Source organism: Gopherus flavomarginatus, chromosome 9 (assembly GCF_025201925.1).
Source record: "Gopherus flavomarginatus isolate rGopFla2 chromosome 9, rGopFla2.mat.asm, whole genome shotgun sequence".
Classification (NCBI taxonomy): Eukaryota; Metazoa; Chordata; order Testudines; family Testudinidae; genus Gopherus; species Gopherus flavomarginatus.
Genome location: NC_066625.1, coordinates 61,712,468 through 61,726,672, shown reverse-complemented (window position 1 = coordinate 61,726,672; position 14,205 = coordinate 61,712,468). Strand labels below are relative to the sequence as shown.

General features: G+C 42.6%; 1 protein-coding gene across 9 annotated transcripts in view; it reads right to left on the bottom strand.

The window, feature by feature from the left end:
* Window positions 1–14,205, bottom strand: part of OTUD7A (OTU deubiquitinase 7A) — a 260,695-nt gene that overhangs the window by 152,201 nt on the left and 94,289 nt on the right. The gene's annotated exons all lie outside the window — the stretch shown is intronic.

Sequence of the window (14,205 nt, the reverse complement as noted above, 5' to 3'; positions counted from 1 at the left end):
AGAAGCCGTGGTTTCCATGAAGAGTGGATGCAGTTGTATTTTGATGCCTTTCATGAGCCAAGAATCTTAAATGGGGCTTGAGTATTTTTCAGGGTTTCACCTTGTGTGATAAAACAACACTCCCCTGTGGTGCTGGTGTGATAAATGCCATCTGGTCAGTTTTAAAGTGAAAGAAGCAAGGCTTTCTTCTTTGTTCTACAAATGTTCCATACCTTGCAATACTCCCGATTGATGAGTAGAAGGGGAGAGCAAAGAGGAGTCACAAACTAAAAAACAGTGTGAATAATGGGTTGAGGAAAACAAGCTAGGTAGGAGCAAAATAAAATAAAGTAGCTTGAATTACCAAATCACATCAACACTGAAATTTTTGCGGTCTTAAAAAGGATTTAAGTACACTGGAAAAAACGAACTGGCACGTATCCAGTGGGTAGCCCAAATTCCCCAGGTACAGAGGAGAATTCTGCTGGTCTCATTTTAAAAAATGACTACTTCACATATAAATTCCACCATGCAAGGCACAAGCAGGCTTTCCTCCACTACCAGCAGTTCTTGTCTTTCTATTCCACGTCTCGTTTACAAATCCCTTTATAGACAACGCATGGGAACTCTCACTCTTTATGTATGTGTTTCTTAAATCTCTATGACGAACATAGAACATTGGTGGAGCAAGGGATTTACTTAGTATTTACCTATGTGCTAGATCCCGTATTAGACAAAGGCAGACTTGGTCTCTGTCCCATCTAGCCTACAATCTAAATCTAACCACACTTTTAAATGCATAATCACGTTGTAAAATTTGAATGGGCAAAGACCATGAGAAAGCATTTAGTAACTAACTGCACTGGTTTTTCTCTCCTTGTGAGAGTTAAAATCCACTTTTCTTCACTTGGCTTGTGCCAGTGGTTTCAGTTTTGGAGAGTGTGGGCAGTGGATTCAACCAATAAGGATGTGGAGACGGCAGCTTAATGGCATCAAAAGTGTTAGCATTATGAGCTCTGTCTGAGTAATCTTACGGATACAGTTCCCCAAGCATACATTATTTTCTTGCACAAAAAGATCAGAGACTGACCTGAATGCTTAATACTGTGTCAAGTGCATAGTCCATGTTAAGACTTGTAGTGTGGTCCCTTAAAGTGGAATCTTTTGCACATACAGTTCTGACACATACATGTCAGTTACTATATGGAACACAGGGCTTGATTCCCTGCTGCCCTGCATCAAGGGGCATGTCCATCTGGTCCCACAGCTCAGACTACAGGGGTGCGAATAGCAATGTGCTCAAAAGTGCTGTGCAGTTTCTCCCCCATGTGGATGCTGCAGGCATGAACTGAAATGTTCAGAGTTCACCTTTAATAAAGAATAAAGTCCGGTTTGAAGATGGTTATGTCAATGCAAAATAGAAACCTTTTAGTTTGCATCGGCAGCATCCACCCAGGGAAGTAACAGTGCAGCTCTTTAGTGCGCATTGCTATTCACATCCCATAGTCCAATCTTCGGGGCAGTATAGACATGTCCCTTGTGTAGTCCTTTATATCAGTACAAAGTGAATGCAAAGCAAGTTTAAAATGCTACCACTTTGACTTGGTCATGCTTTGCATTGGTATAAGTAACTACACATGGTAAAGGGCTACAGAGAATCAGCACATTAACATTAATGGATGGAAGCTCTGAGGCCTATCTTTTGAAGGCTTCCATTATAAAAAGTTATGCAGACAACAAGCCCATCATACAGCCTGTATGACTGGATAAGGAGGAGGAGAACAACATGCACATTTATAGCAAGTACAAAACAAAAAAAACAGCAGAATTGAGTTGTCAAGGTACAGATAAGATTCAAAGAACAATCTTAAATGTCCTTAAACTTTATACAGCAGGAGTAAAGGATAGTTTAGTTTTCAGTTTTGGATAAATGTTTACACAGCGCTGCTTGCATTCAATCCCATGCATGCCTTGCACTAAGCTCTCTACTGCACACAACAGCTAAATGACAACATGCCTGCATTTACCTGTGATTTACAGTAGAAAAAGAGTTCACACAATACACCAAAATAAAGTTGGAAATCTCTTTTCTCCCTTTGTCTCCCATGCTTCTGTTTCTGTGAAAGCTGATGCTATTTGGTTACTGTATTCCGTTTGCAAGGTAATTAAAAAGAGTATTTGGATTAATTCTTTTTTTCACTTCTAAACCTCCTGCAATGTCACTTACAGCCTTTTTAGAACAGACACAAAAGAGAAAACATGGGTATGAGACATGGAATCAGGGATGATTCCTTTCCTAACATTTTGAAGGTGCATAATTGAAGGATAGCCACCCCATTCTGTGTATTTCACTTAAACTACATAAATAATTGACAGCCTGTGAAGATCTCATTAGGAACAACAAAATCCATGTGTCAGACAAATCCAGAGGGACAATATCCCCACTTATGAATTATACAGAATATCCAGCCAAATGCACTATTACAGGTCATTAAACAACTTGATAGCCATGCTAGTGACTGAGCAGTGAGACATTGCTATGTAGAGGATCAGCATTTGAATCCTGTTCTGTGTCTTTCACAGCTCACTGGAGGTGGCAGGCTATAGAAGAGAAACAAAGATCACGTGTCATATTTTATGATGAGAAGGAAAGGAAATTTAGGCCATTAGTATAGCATGACTATGTTAGCCCATTTACATGTTCTGAAGGGAGTCTGATCCCAGCCTGCAGTCAGGGCTGGCTTAAGGCATTAGCATTATAGACTCATGCCTAGAGCCCCGGGAGTAAAGTGCTTATATCAGAATCTTAGCTTCCATTAAAAAAAGTAAATTTCTAGCTATCATGGTTACGAAGGAAAACTTGACAACATGATCGGATGCTGTTCTGGGAAGAAGGATTGCTGAGCACAGATGGGGTCCAGCTATCAAGGAAGGGGAAGAGTATCTGGCTATTACTGATGAGTGCTTAAACCTAGGTTTGATGGAGGCAGGAGACAAAAGCCAAGTCAAAAACATGGAGACCTGGGAGAGGGGTCGGAATCTAAGGGCTGGGGGCGGGGGAGAGTGTGCACATGGGCCATTATAGCAGAGACAGAGGGGAGACAAGAGGGAACATAGAGAAGAAATCAAATCAGTATCTTAGATGTCTGTACACTAATGCAAGAAGTAGGGGACTAAACAAAGAACTAGAAATACTAGTGAACAAACACAACTATGACATAAATGGCATCATAGAGAATTGGTGGGATAATACACGTGGCTGGAATATTGGTATAGAAGGGTACAGCTTGCTCAGGAAGGACAGACAGTGGAAAAAAGGGAGGTGATGCTTTGTTTATCAAAGATGTATACGCTTGGACTGAACAGGTTAGACAAATACCTGTCAGGAATGGTCTAATCATTACATAGTCCTGCCTTGAGTGCAGGGGACTGAACTAGATCACCTCTCGAGGTCCCTTCCAGTCCTACAGTTCTATGATTCTATGACCAAGTTTAAACAATGCTGTGACGTCTGCCTGAGTCTGCAGGCATCCTGAAACACTACTACTCAGAAGAGTTAACTACCCCATACAGTTCAATAGGGAGTTAATTCCACATCCCATTGCCCTGGAGGGCCCCTTCAAACACCAGGTGAGCAGAGAAATCTGTGTGGCAAGCAAGAAAGAGTGTAATGGTCCTAGTCCACCTGTCATAGTGGATAATCCTTGAGGTAAGTACTGAGGAAACCGTCTGGAAAGAATTGAGAAGTACAGAGTCCCTAGTGCACTCCTAAGGGAAAGGCTGGAGCCACCTCCACACCAAATGGGGACCACACAGCCTAGGACCTCAGCCCAGATCTATGCTAAACACTTTTCCCAGTTTAGTAATGTCACTCAGGGGGTGTGATGTTTACAACACTTTTATCCTGCCAAAAGCCCCTAATGTAGACACAGTTATATGAGCAAAAGGTGTTTTTGCCCATAGAACAAAAGCAATATTTGCTGATATAACTGCATCTACATTAGGGGCTTTTTCTGGTATAATATAGCTATACCAGCAAATTGTTTGTAGTGTAGACAGACTCATATTGCCTAAACATAGCCCTGTCTTCAGTTAAAAGAGGATGTTGAGAAATTAGCCTTGGTGCAGGGAGGGACTGGAATACTCCTGTGGCAAAAGCCATTGCTATGCTATATGCAGTATTGTTGTAACCATTTTGGTCCAAGGATATGAGAGACACAAAGTGAGTGAGGTGATATCTTCTATTGGACCAAGTTCTGTCAGTGAGAGAGACAAGCTTTTGAACTACAAAGAGCTCTTCTTCAGGTCTGGGAAACTATCTTAGAGTGTCACTGCTAAATATAAGGTGGAATAGACTGTTTAGCATAAGTGGTCCCATTTCAAGGGACCATTCAAGAAGAAGTGGCCTGCTAACACCCCTCTAGTCATGGGGATGGCGGGGAAGTGAAGAGGGAGGGAAAGCAGCTGCAGCGGTTGTTAGTGGGTTACAGAGTGTTATAATAAGCCATAAATCCAGTGTCTCTGTTCAGTCCATGATTTTTAGTGTCTAGCGAAGTTATGAATTTAAGCTCCCAGGCTTGTCTTTTGAATGTGCTGTGCAGGTTTCCTTTGAGGATGAGGACTGATAGGTCAGGTATAAAGTGTTTGCTTTGCAAAAGTGTTCAGCAACAGGTGATATGATGTTTTTCGTCTCTTGTCATTTTCTTGTGCGAGTTCAATCAAGAGGATAGTGATTGTCTGGTTTCACTTACACAATTGCTATCGTGATAGTTTGTGTACTGGATGAGGTACACCATACATTGTGACAGGCATGTGTAGGATCCCTGGTGCCGCTTTGAATCACTGCGTCCTCGTCTGTGCTGTTATGCTAGGCTGTCAGGCAGCACAACTACGTTAACCTCTGGTCATTGGTTTGAATCTGGTCCAGGCTGATAGTGACTGAAAGTTGTCTGAGTGGTGTTCAGTAGCCTACGAAGATAAGTTAGCAGTCTCAGTCCAGTTCCAGTAAACAGATGCCCACAGCACAAAAATCATTACATCACTGAAGAATTTTATTGTCAATCTGATCGGAGAGGACAAGAAATTGAATCTTTTATCTTCAGGGGGAGTGTCTTATGGGCACGACTGAGGCTTGTGAGTCCATGCACAGAAGCAGGTACAATTGACAGGAGCATAAAAATCAAAGAAGCTCAAATGTTTCTAGCTTCTTTGGGGGTTCAAGGTTTTGTTTAATGGCAGCCACTTTATTTCTGGGCACACATAATAAATTATTTAACAAGACAGAACAAAAGTGATAGGTGAGGAGGGCTTTTCAATAAAAGTAAATAAGTTAGTGCCCCAGTTATCTGTATGTTTTTCCCTTTTAGTGTCTTGCTTCTTCAGATTGCAACGCCTTTTCAGAGCTCTGTTTATATACCATTAACAAGTCACACAGTTAGCCTAACTTTTCCATGAAATAGCTTTTATTTCTAAAAATATCCATGGCTGTTTATGAAACCACAAAAGGAATACAATATGCCACAAGAAGCAAAAAAGCCTCTCATATTTCTTGAGTCTGTCAGATCAATTCAGCAACATCCCTTATATCTTCACTCGGTACAAATGAGCTATAGCCACCTAGGTAGTCACAACATTAGAGAATAAAATTGATTTTATAACTTTAATTTAAATTGGTGAAAATATAAAAATAAGATGAGCTAATTAACAGGAAACTCTGGTTTGAAGACAGCATAGAGGGCTGGTTGGTGAGACTGTGGGGAAACATGCAGATGCATTATTTATAAATGAAGAAATGGTGCAGTGACTAAGCTAAATGTGAAATTTGATGCTGATTTTACAGAGGTGCTAAACATTCCCAACTCGCTTCAACTGGAGTTGTGGATGCTTGGTACCGCTGAGAAGGTGACCATTAGCTCTAAATTGCCACTTTTGTCATCATCTATTGTTATGTGCTATAAAAACGGAGGCACGGATAAAGTTAAATATCCGTGTGTGAAATAGGGAATTCTGACACTTAGAAATGGAATTGCTATTGATTGAAAAATAAGCTTGGGGCAGCTGGGGAGGGGAAGAGAACTAAAACCACCACCACATGGAAGAGTAACGTCTCCAGGCAATAGCTAAAGAAAAAGCTAATGGCACTTGCTACAATATGTGCACCTATGGAAAGAAAATTAAGTGGATAGAACTGCAAGGAGGACAATAGTTTCCAAACCACAAACAGCCTCTCTCAAACTACTGATGATTTAAAAAAAGGAAAGAATATGGAGGGATACAGCTCTTTCTTTGTGCCATATTCAGTAATGCTGATGGCAACATTATCCTAAGGAACTGAGAACGGCATTCCAGGGCTTCCTGCGAGCTGCAGCACATAATAATAAAGTGAAAGAACGGTTGTTATTTCTTTTAACTGTAGCTGGGGAGAGGAATTCGCTGCAGCAGTGATTATCCCGTGTTTCTCCTCTTTTCATATCAAAAGCATCTGGGTTTGAAGACTGGCAGTATTTTTTGTTTGAAAATAGAAGAGCCTAGAAAAGCATGCAAATTGAGAAGGAAAATCAGCCATAAAACACAAGCAAATGTGGGAAGGAGAATGTAATTTTTTTTTCCTGCTAGGTACCAATCTTTCAAATAAGTACTCCCAAAAGTTATGGGCAGAAGAAAGGGTCACTGATGTTTCAGTAAATACATACAAAATCCTAGATGGCAAAGTTCTCTGAACAGAAAAGCATAGTTTAAACTCACTGGTCTTCAACTGTTTTTGTTCTTTAAGGACGCTGAGAGCTTTTCTTATCTGTGTGGATTATCACTACAGTATGAAGAGAGCTACTGTGCACAAGTGAGCAAGCCCATAAACTGGTTTTTTTTCTCCCTCCTACTGTGTATGCAAAGCAGAGTCTAATAGGCTGAAATATGTTCCATTTTAAGGGCCCAATCCAGACAAAAGGAACCTGCTCAGCTACTGGCATGTGGAAGCTCCATAAACAGAGGCTCTTTGGAAAGGGATAGCTCAGAGGTTTGAGCGTTAGCCTGCTACACTCAGGGTTGTGAGCTCAATCCCTGAGGAGGCCATTTAGGCATCTGGGGCAAAAATCAGTCTGGGGGTTGGACTAGATGATCTCCTGAGGTCCCTTCCAACCCTGATATTCTATGATTCAAATAGCTCCTAAACTTTTTGGAAGATGTATGTGGCCTTTTCACTGCAGGCTCCCATTTGGTTATAAATTTTAAAGGAGCCAGAGCACAAAGTTATTGTGTTTGTTTTGACTGGCAGCACTGCTCACTGGCCAAGGAGAGGAGGAGGAAGAGAATCCCTCCCTTCACTCATGAAAATAAAAGGTGATGAGGGGGTGATGTAGGGCCCCCAGGATTCCGATACCATAGTAATCCATGTGGTATAAATACTTAGGTAAGAAAGACAGAAGAAATCTTGTGACCCAATGAGGACTTGAGCTAAGGAGTAGAACAACAACAGATAGGAGACATCATCATAGCAAATCCAAAATGATTCAGACTGAGCACCACCCAGATTCAATTCATGTTAGTCAATAGCAAACTTATTGTGCCACCAAAGCTTTTGGTGACCATGTGATGTCCAGCCATCTGTTGCATTTCCTGGGGTAAATGCTTTCTAATTCAACCAATGAAAGAGAGAAAAACCCTCAGAAAAAAGGAGGGGACAGAAGCCATCCCTCTCCCAACTACAAGATGTCAAACATTAGGCAAAAAGTGTCTGCATCGAATGTCTTTCTACATTAGCTACAGTAAGATAACTGGAGTGCTGTCTATAATGGAGGTGGAATGGGTGGATTAAAGTGCAGGAGGATCATTTCTGGGAACTCATCGCCCCATCTAGCTCTGCAATGTGTTATCAAAGACCCACTGTAGTTCTCTCTTGCTTTTCATGCCATGCCCACCTTCCTGCTGAGTAGGTTAACATACCAAAGAGTTAACTAACTCATGCAATATTTCTTCAACCTCTCTCCTACTTACAAATACTCCTGTTCTGCTTTTGCTGATTCATCTTGTTCAGTTTGCTGAACCAGCAATCGCAGAAGCAGTAATTTCTATTTAGTGACAGACAGGAAGGACTAATTTCTTTATGGCTCCCCTCCCTACACTGAATGTGACCAGTAAAATAAGCAGATTACCTATCTGTGGGTGATGTTGGAGGAAAGGTGGAACTACAGAATTGAGGCTTTTCCCTATTTACAGTATTCTGATGGGACGATCAGCACTGGACTAAATATTGATCAGAGGAACATGATGCTGGTAGAAGAAAGGAATGTTGTTATTATATTACCACCCAGTCAATAGCTTTAATGCCCCCCTTCCTCTTTCCCCGTGATAGATACAGGAGTGCCGCCAGTGTTTTTGCTGCCCTAGGTGGTGGAAGGTCTCGCCCCTGAAAAGCTGCCCCTGACAGAGGCAGTGGAAGGTCCCAACCCTGAAATGCTGCCCCCGACAGAGGCGGCGGAAGGTCCCACCCCCAAAATACTGCCAACGACCAGGGTGGCCAAAGAGCCGACCACCGCCCCCCAAATGTTAGCGCCGTAGGCGACCACCTAGGTCGCCTAATGGGTTGCACCAGCCCTGGATAGATATACTTTAATTCAAATCTATTAGTAATCAAGAATTTGTGTAGAATACAATATGGACCTGGGTATATGCAAAAATAATCAATACCTAACGCTTAGTCAGAATATTACTATTTTATAATGTAAATACAGGAGATTTTATTAAAAGGTAGTAAGAAAACCTCCACGTTTATTTTCTGGGTATGATTTTTTTTTAAAATGAAGTCCCCCTCCTAACGAGCCTTTATACAAAGTGCAGGTCTAGTTCTCAGATAACAGCAAGCTTGACTGATTCTGCTTAGTCATATTAAAAGAGTAAAAAATGGTTGACTACTTAGTATGCGTGTGTAAACCCACATTCATTTGGGCAAACTGGATTGTTGGCTGCATATTTCTCTATACTTCAAGTTATTTAAGTGACAGATCTCTGCTACAACATGCTCATACGCACACCAGCTTACATTGCATTTACTATTGTTACTCATAATAGAAAACACATAGTACTTGTATAGTGCTTTTCATCTTCAAAGCATGATTCAGTCCAAGGAGTGCCAGAATAAGGTTCTGAGAGTGGGAGCCCTTTGATGTTACTCCTGGGCTCTGCTGCAAACTGCAACTGCCATAACAAGTGATGGGGAGAACTTACTAAAGTGAAGGGAATCCCCATGCCTTCCTCAACATCTCTAACGAATCTCTTTCACCACCAGATTGCCAATGAGCTGGAGGCAGGGGGCACTGCCTCATGAACAACCAGCCAAGAGAGCTCTGGAGTAACTTCTGCTTCCCCAGATGCAGGCAGAAGACTGCAGATTAAGATGGCAGCAGTTGATCAAACCATCTATCAGAGGGAGCTGAGAGTCTGGCTCAGGGAGTGAATTGAGTTAGAAGAACACCATCATATTATGCTCTCTTAATATAGAAAGGAAAGACAAAGCCAGCAGTCTGTGGCTGGCGGAGCAACTGGTTCCTATAAAAGAGACAGAGCCCTTAAAAACGACGCTACTCTGAAAGGGAATTGTGAAAATGGCATGATTTTCAGATGGTCGGCATTTTCTGAAAATCAGGCTCCTTTAAGAAGTCTCAAGCTTATCAAAATAACCCACACTAGCAGCTTTCAGCATATTGAGCAACATGTTCTTTTCTGTTCATACATTATCACCTGAGGCTTGGGCACTGAGGATATTATAGATGTAGTTAAGGTGCAATTATGAATGCACTTTTAAACTGCACAAATATAACCACTGGCTCCCAAAGCTGCTTTGTATTGACTTTTAGAAAGCCCTTTATCATTAATCCCCATCCTACATATCAATTGCTATCAAGCTGTCAGCACTTGCCTCTGATTGGCCCACGATGACAGCCTCTACTGTCCACTAGTTAACTTGTCATACAAAGCACCTTTGGGCTTTCTACTGTACTGCCCCTCACTCCTGGGAAGTAAACATCCACACAGCTACCCCATTATCCACCTTGAAGTCCCTTCTCAAAACCCAATTCTGCCACGATGGCTACAAAAAACTTGACAATGGTTAGGCTGCTGGAATGCTGGGACCAATGCCTACCATGCCGACAATACTGTCACATTCTTTAGTTGTACGCCATCTGTCTGTACTCAGCTGTTGGCTCTTGTCTTATACTGAGTTTGTCAGCTCCTTGGGGCAAGCAGCTGCCTTTTTGTTCTGTGTTTGTAGAGTGCCTAGCACAATGAGACCCAAACCTGAAAACCACAATGACATTTTCATAGCCTCTTTCCTCTTGAAAGTGCTTTTGTTCTGAAACTTATCAATCACTTTGTAAAAGTTGGGTGCCTACATTTGTGAAAACAGTGGTATGAGACTATTGATGGGTAAGGTGCAAATACTGTATCCCTGGTGTAACCCTTCTGCCCCTCTGAGTTGGCAGCAACAAGGGCCGGGTTCAGTATCTAGGGGTTCCGTTTCAGTAACACAATGCATAACCGGCTCGAGCCCCCACCCAGTGACCTGGGACACTAACATACCACACCCCCCTGGGAGCCTCTAGGAGGCAATACTTCCCCTCTCGCAAGCATGGAATCTGAGTGTAGCAAAATCTTTTTAATAAAGGAAGGAATCAATGCGGCATCCCATTGGAGAAACACCACAAACAGGGTTATAACACAAACCATAAACAAAAACCCACCTCCAAGTACGTTTGGCAATGTCCTTTTTCCCCTTAGGGTCTTAAGTCCAATCACCCCAAAGTCCAACAACCCAAAAGTCTCTGGTCAGTGCCACCCCAGAGTTCGAGAGTTTATCTGTAGAGGTCCCTCCCCCCAGCCTGGGTAGAAAGGGGCACCTTACGTGGTCCGGAGCCAACTGCCCTGCCTCTCTGTGGGTTCTGCTTCCGCCTTCTCCATGAACTGCTCCGCTTTACCAGCCGCTCCACTCTGCTCCTCCAGCCGTCCTCACAAACTGCTCCGCTCCACCAGCTGCTCTGCTCCATGAGCTGCTCCAGTTCTCCCTGCAAACTGCTCGGCTCCACTCGCTCTGTGGGCCGCTCCACCCATCCCACAGCTACTCCGCTCTGCCAGCTGCTCCGCTCCACCAGCTGTCCCGTGATCCGCTCCAGCTATCCCCACCAACTGCTCCACTCCACCAGCTGCTCTGTTCCACAGTATAGCTTCAGGCTCCTCCACTAGTTAGCACAGTACTCAGTGCTCTCAGCTCAGTAATTTCAGCTCTTTAGTGATTTCAACTCTTAGTGATCTCAGCTCTTAGTAGGGGAGCCCCAGTGCTAGTGCACCATTAGCCCAAAGTGAGTTCAGCTCAGTAACCTGTATCTAGATTCTTGAGGGAATAAAAAAATCAACTCTGACATTCCACAGTGGAGAGAGGAGGGGGTGGAACTGGTGCTTCTGGCTCCACAAGGAGACTGCACCACCAGGCACATATACCTGTCCCCAGCCTCTCTCAATTAACTAGGTTTTGGAACCCATGTCCCTTGTCTAGCAAGTACCACTCAACTGAGGTTGAGTCATTTCTGTCACAAAGCAGTCCCACAGCTCGGCAGCCTGGGATGTGGTAGGCGTGCCTATGCAAATACACTCTCTGAAATTCTTTCCACCAGATGTCAGGGTAGAGCTCATCCTGACTCTGCTTACACTGGCATGACATTATTTTTGCCACAGAATCTACCCCATGACCTTCCATTACTAGACAGTGAGGTCTACTGGATAGGGCACTGGCCTGCTGGGTGACCTTGGACAGGACACTTCCCTTTCCTCTTTCTCAGTTTCCCCATTTGTAAAATGAGGACAAGGATACTGAATTCCTCTAAAGTGCTTTGAGATCTAAAGATGAAAAATGTTAAATAAAAGCTAAGTATTATTACTACGATTGCTTGCTGACCTCTGGGCAAGGAACCCAATACTATATTCAATATATCAGGTGGGTAAACCATTCCCTGGCCTAACCATCACCCTGAAGACATGTATTAAACATATCTCAGAAAGCTAAGAAACAACACACTTATTTTCCAAGCAGTTTGAAGGGTTTTTGCAGAATCTATTCCAGCTAGCTGACTGACAGCAGGTGGTGCTAGGGCAGGGAGAATTTGTTTTTAAGTCTATATACACCATTTTCTCTCTCATTTCTGGACTTGAATTTTCTCTGGCTATGAATATTATAGTAAACAGCACAACATACATTATTTAGCCTTTGAGCAGTGAAGAGGGATTTTTAATTTCATACATCATTTGCAAGTTGCTGCAATTCTTCTGTGAAGAACCAACATTCAGGATCCTTAAAACAAAGGACAATGGCCCAGAAAAAAATATTTTTGGACTGTGAAAGTTGATAAATTACAGCTGCACAGGCAGGCACAGGAGTGTGTGTTTAAGGCGTGTGACATAGTGAATTCATATCTGCACAGAAGTAAGAGGCAGCACGCAGTGCCAGAGATGCCAGCTTTTGGAGGGTAGTTTTGACCTATTAGCCCAGCTCTGTTGCTAATCCAATTATTACTTACATGTTAAACACCAATTTTCTTTGTGTTGTTCCAGTCACAGCTTACAGTCATAGATGACAAGATGAAGTGAGAAACCCAAAGAAGCCATTGAAAGAGCTTTTCTGCCCTCTTACACAATGCTGTGGTGAGGAAGACAGTATTTGACCGAAGTGGGTTAGTGCCTGTGGGCTTTCAGAAGAAATAAGTCCATAGTAGGGGGTTTAACTGGGGATGTGGGATAGTCATTTGGCACCATCTACATTTCACAATTTCTGGATCACATTATGCACTACATTCGTAGCAAAGCAATATTTCCTTAGCAAGATGTTGTTCACCTGCATTTGGCTCAATGATTATCAAATTCACTCAGACGCAGACCTTTCTACATTTATGCATGCATGAATTTTGTGAGTTTGACCCAGAACTGCTGTAAAGCCCACGAATGGTACTACTCTAGAAGTCTCCTTGAGAAGTTGCAGGTGGGTCAGAATTTTGTGATCCTGCTGCTTAGTGAGTTTAGCAACAGGAGGTATATTACATCAGTGCTTGAAAGACTACAATGGCTCTCTGCTTCCTGATGGAATTCAGTATGTTGAAATTGATCTGTAAAACCCTACACATTTTGGGTCCTAGCAAATCCCTCCTTGCACACCATCAAAACTGAGATCCACTCAGGACCCTAGATTTGCATATCTAGTGACGGGGCACTCGATTTTGAAATTCACTTCCCTCATTGGTCTAGCAAAGCCCTAGTTTGTTGATCTTTAGGAAACGCTTCAAAGTTTATCTGTTCATTCAGCTTTTTCTCCTTATGGAGCAATGAACACTTTATGCCCATCACTTTAAATCTAGGAACAAGTCTATTGCTACTTAGTTAATATTTACCAATAAAGTTCCGTTTGACACATGCAATGGGTGCATTTATAAAAATGTGAAAAAAATGGTTAGGGCAATATTTAGATACAGTTACGTCTATATAGGCATCAGTGTTTACTATATGTATATAGGGATCTCTTTTCCTCTCCCCCAACCGCCACACAGCAGAGCTGTAAATTCGTTGCAACTTGCAGCTGGTTTCCAGGACAGTTAGAATAAAATGAAGGGTTCCCAGAGGTAAGAGACCTGGGCTTTGGTCATGGGCCTTGGGCTCATAGGATGGGGTAAGACCTTGTAGCCTCCTGGGCTGAGGTCCTCTTCCTTTAGCACCCTCTGTCCTCCTTTGGGTGGTGGTGGGGGAAGTGTGCTAGAACTCACTGAGTTGAGTCCTGGGGGTAGGCTGAAGAAAGCATACCTTGAGTTAAGGTTTCTATCAGTAAGGATCCCTGTAATCCTCACACTGGAACCAATTAAATACCTGTAGAGGAGAATATAAGTGATGGGTGGATAGTGCCCCTCTCCTGTGCTAGAGTTTAATAAAAATTGCTTAATTCCATGCATGTGTCTGTCCTCATTTCATTGCTGCGACTCCATCAACTTGATGAACCAACATCTAACATCACTTGCCACGCGGATTTACAATGGCTGTGCCGTGCTCTGTAAATAGTCATGATTGCTGTCTCTGTTGCTACAGATGTTAAATAAAGGAGGAGGCAAAGGAGAATGAGTAGCTCATTCTTCTATTAGTTCTACTTTAGATTGCATTTACTAAACAAATGTAAATGATTTCTTCAAAGGCTTCGGCGAA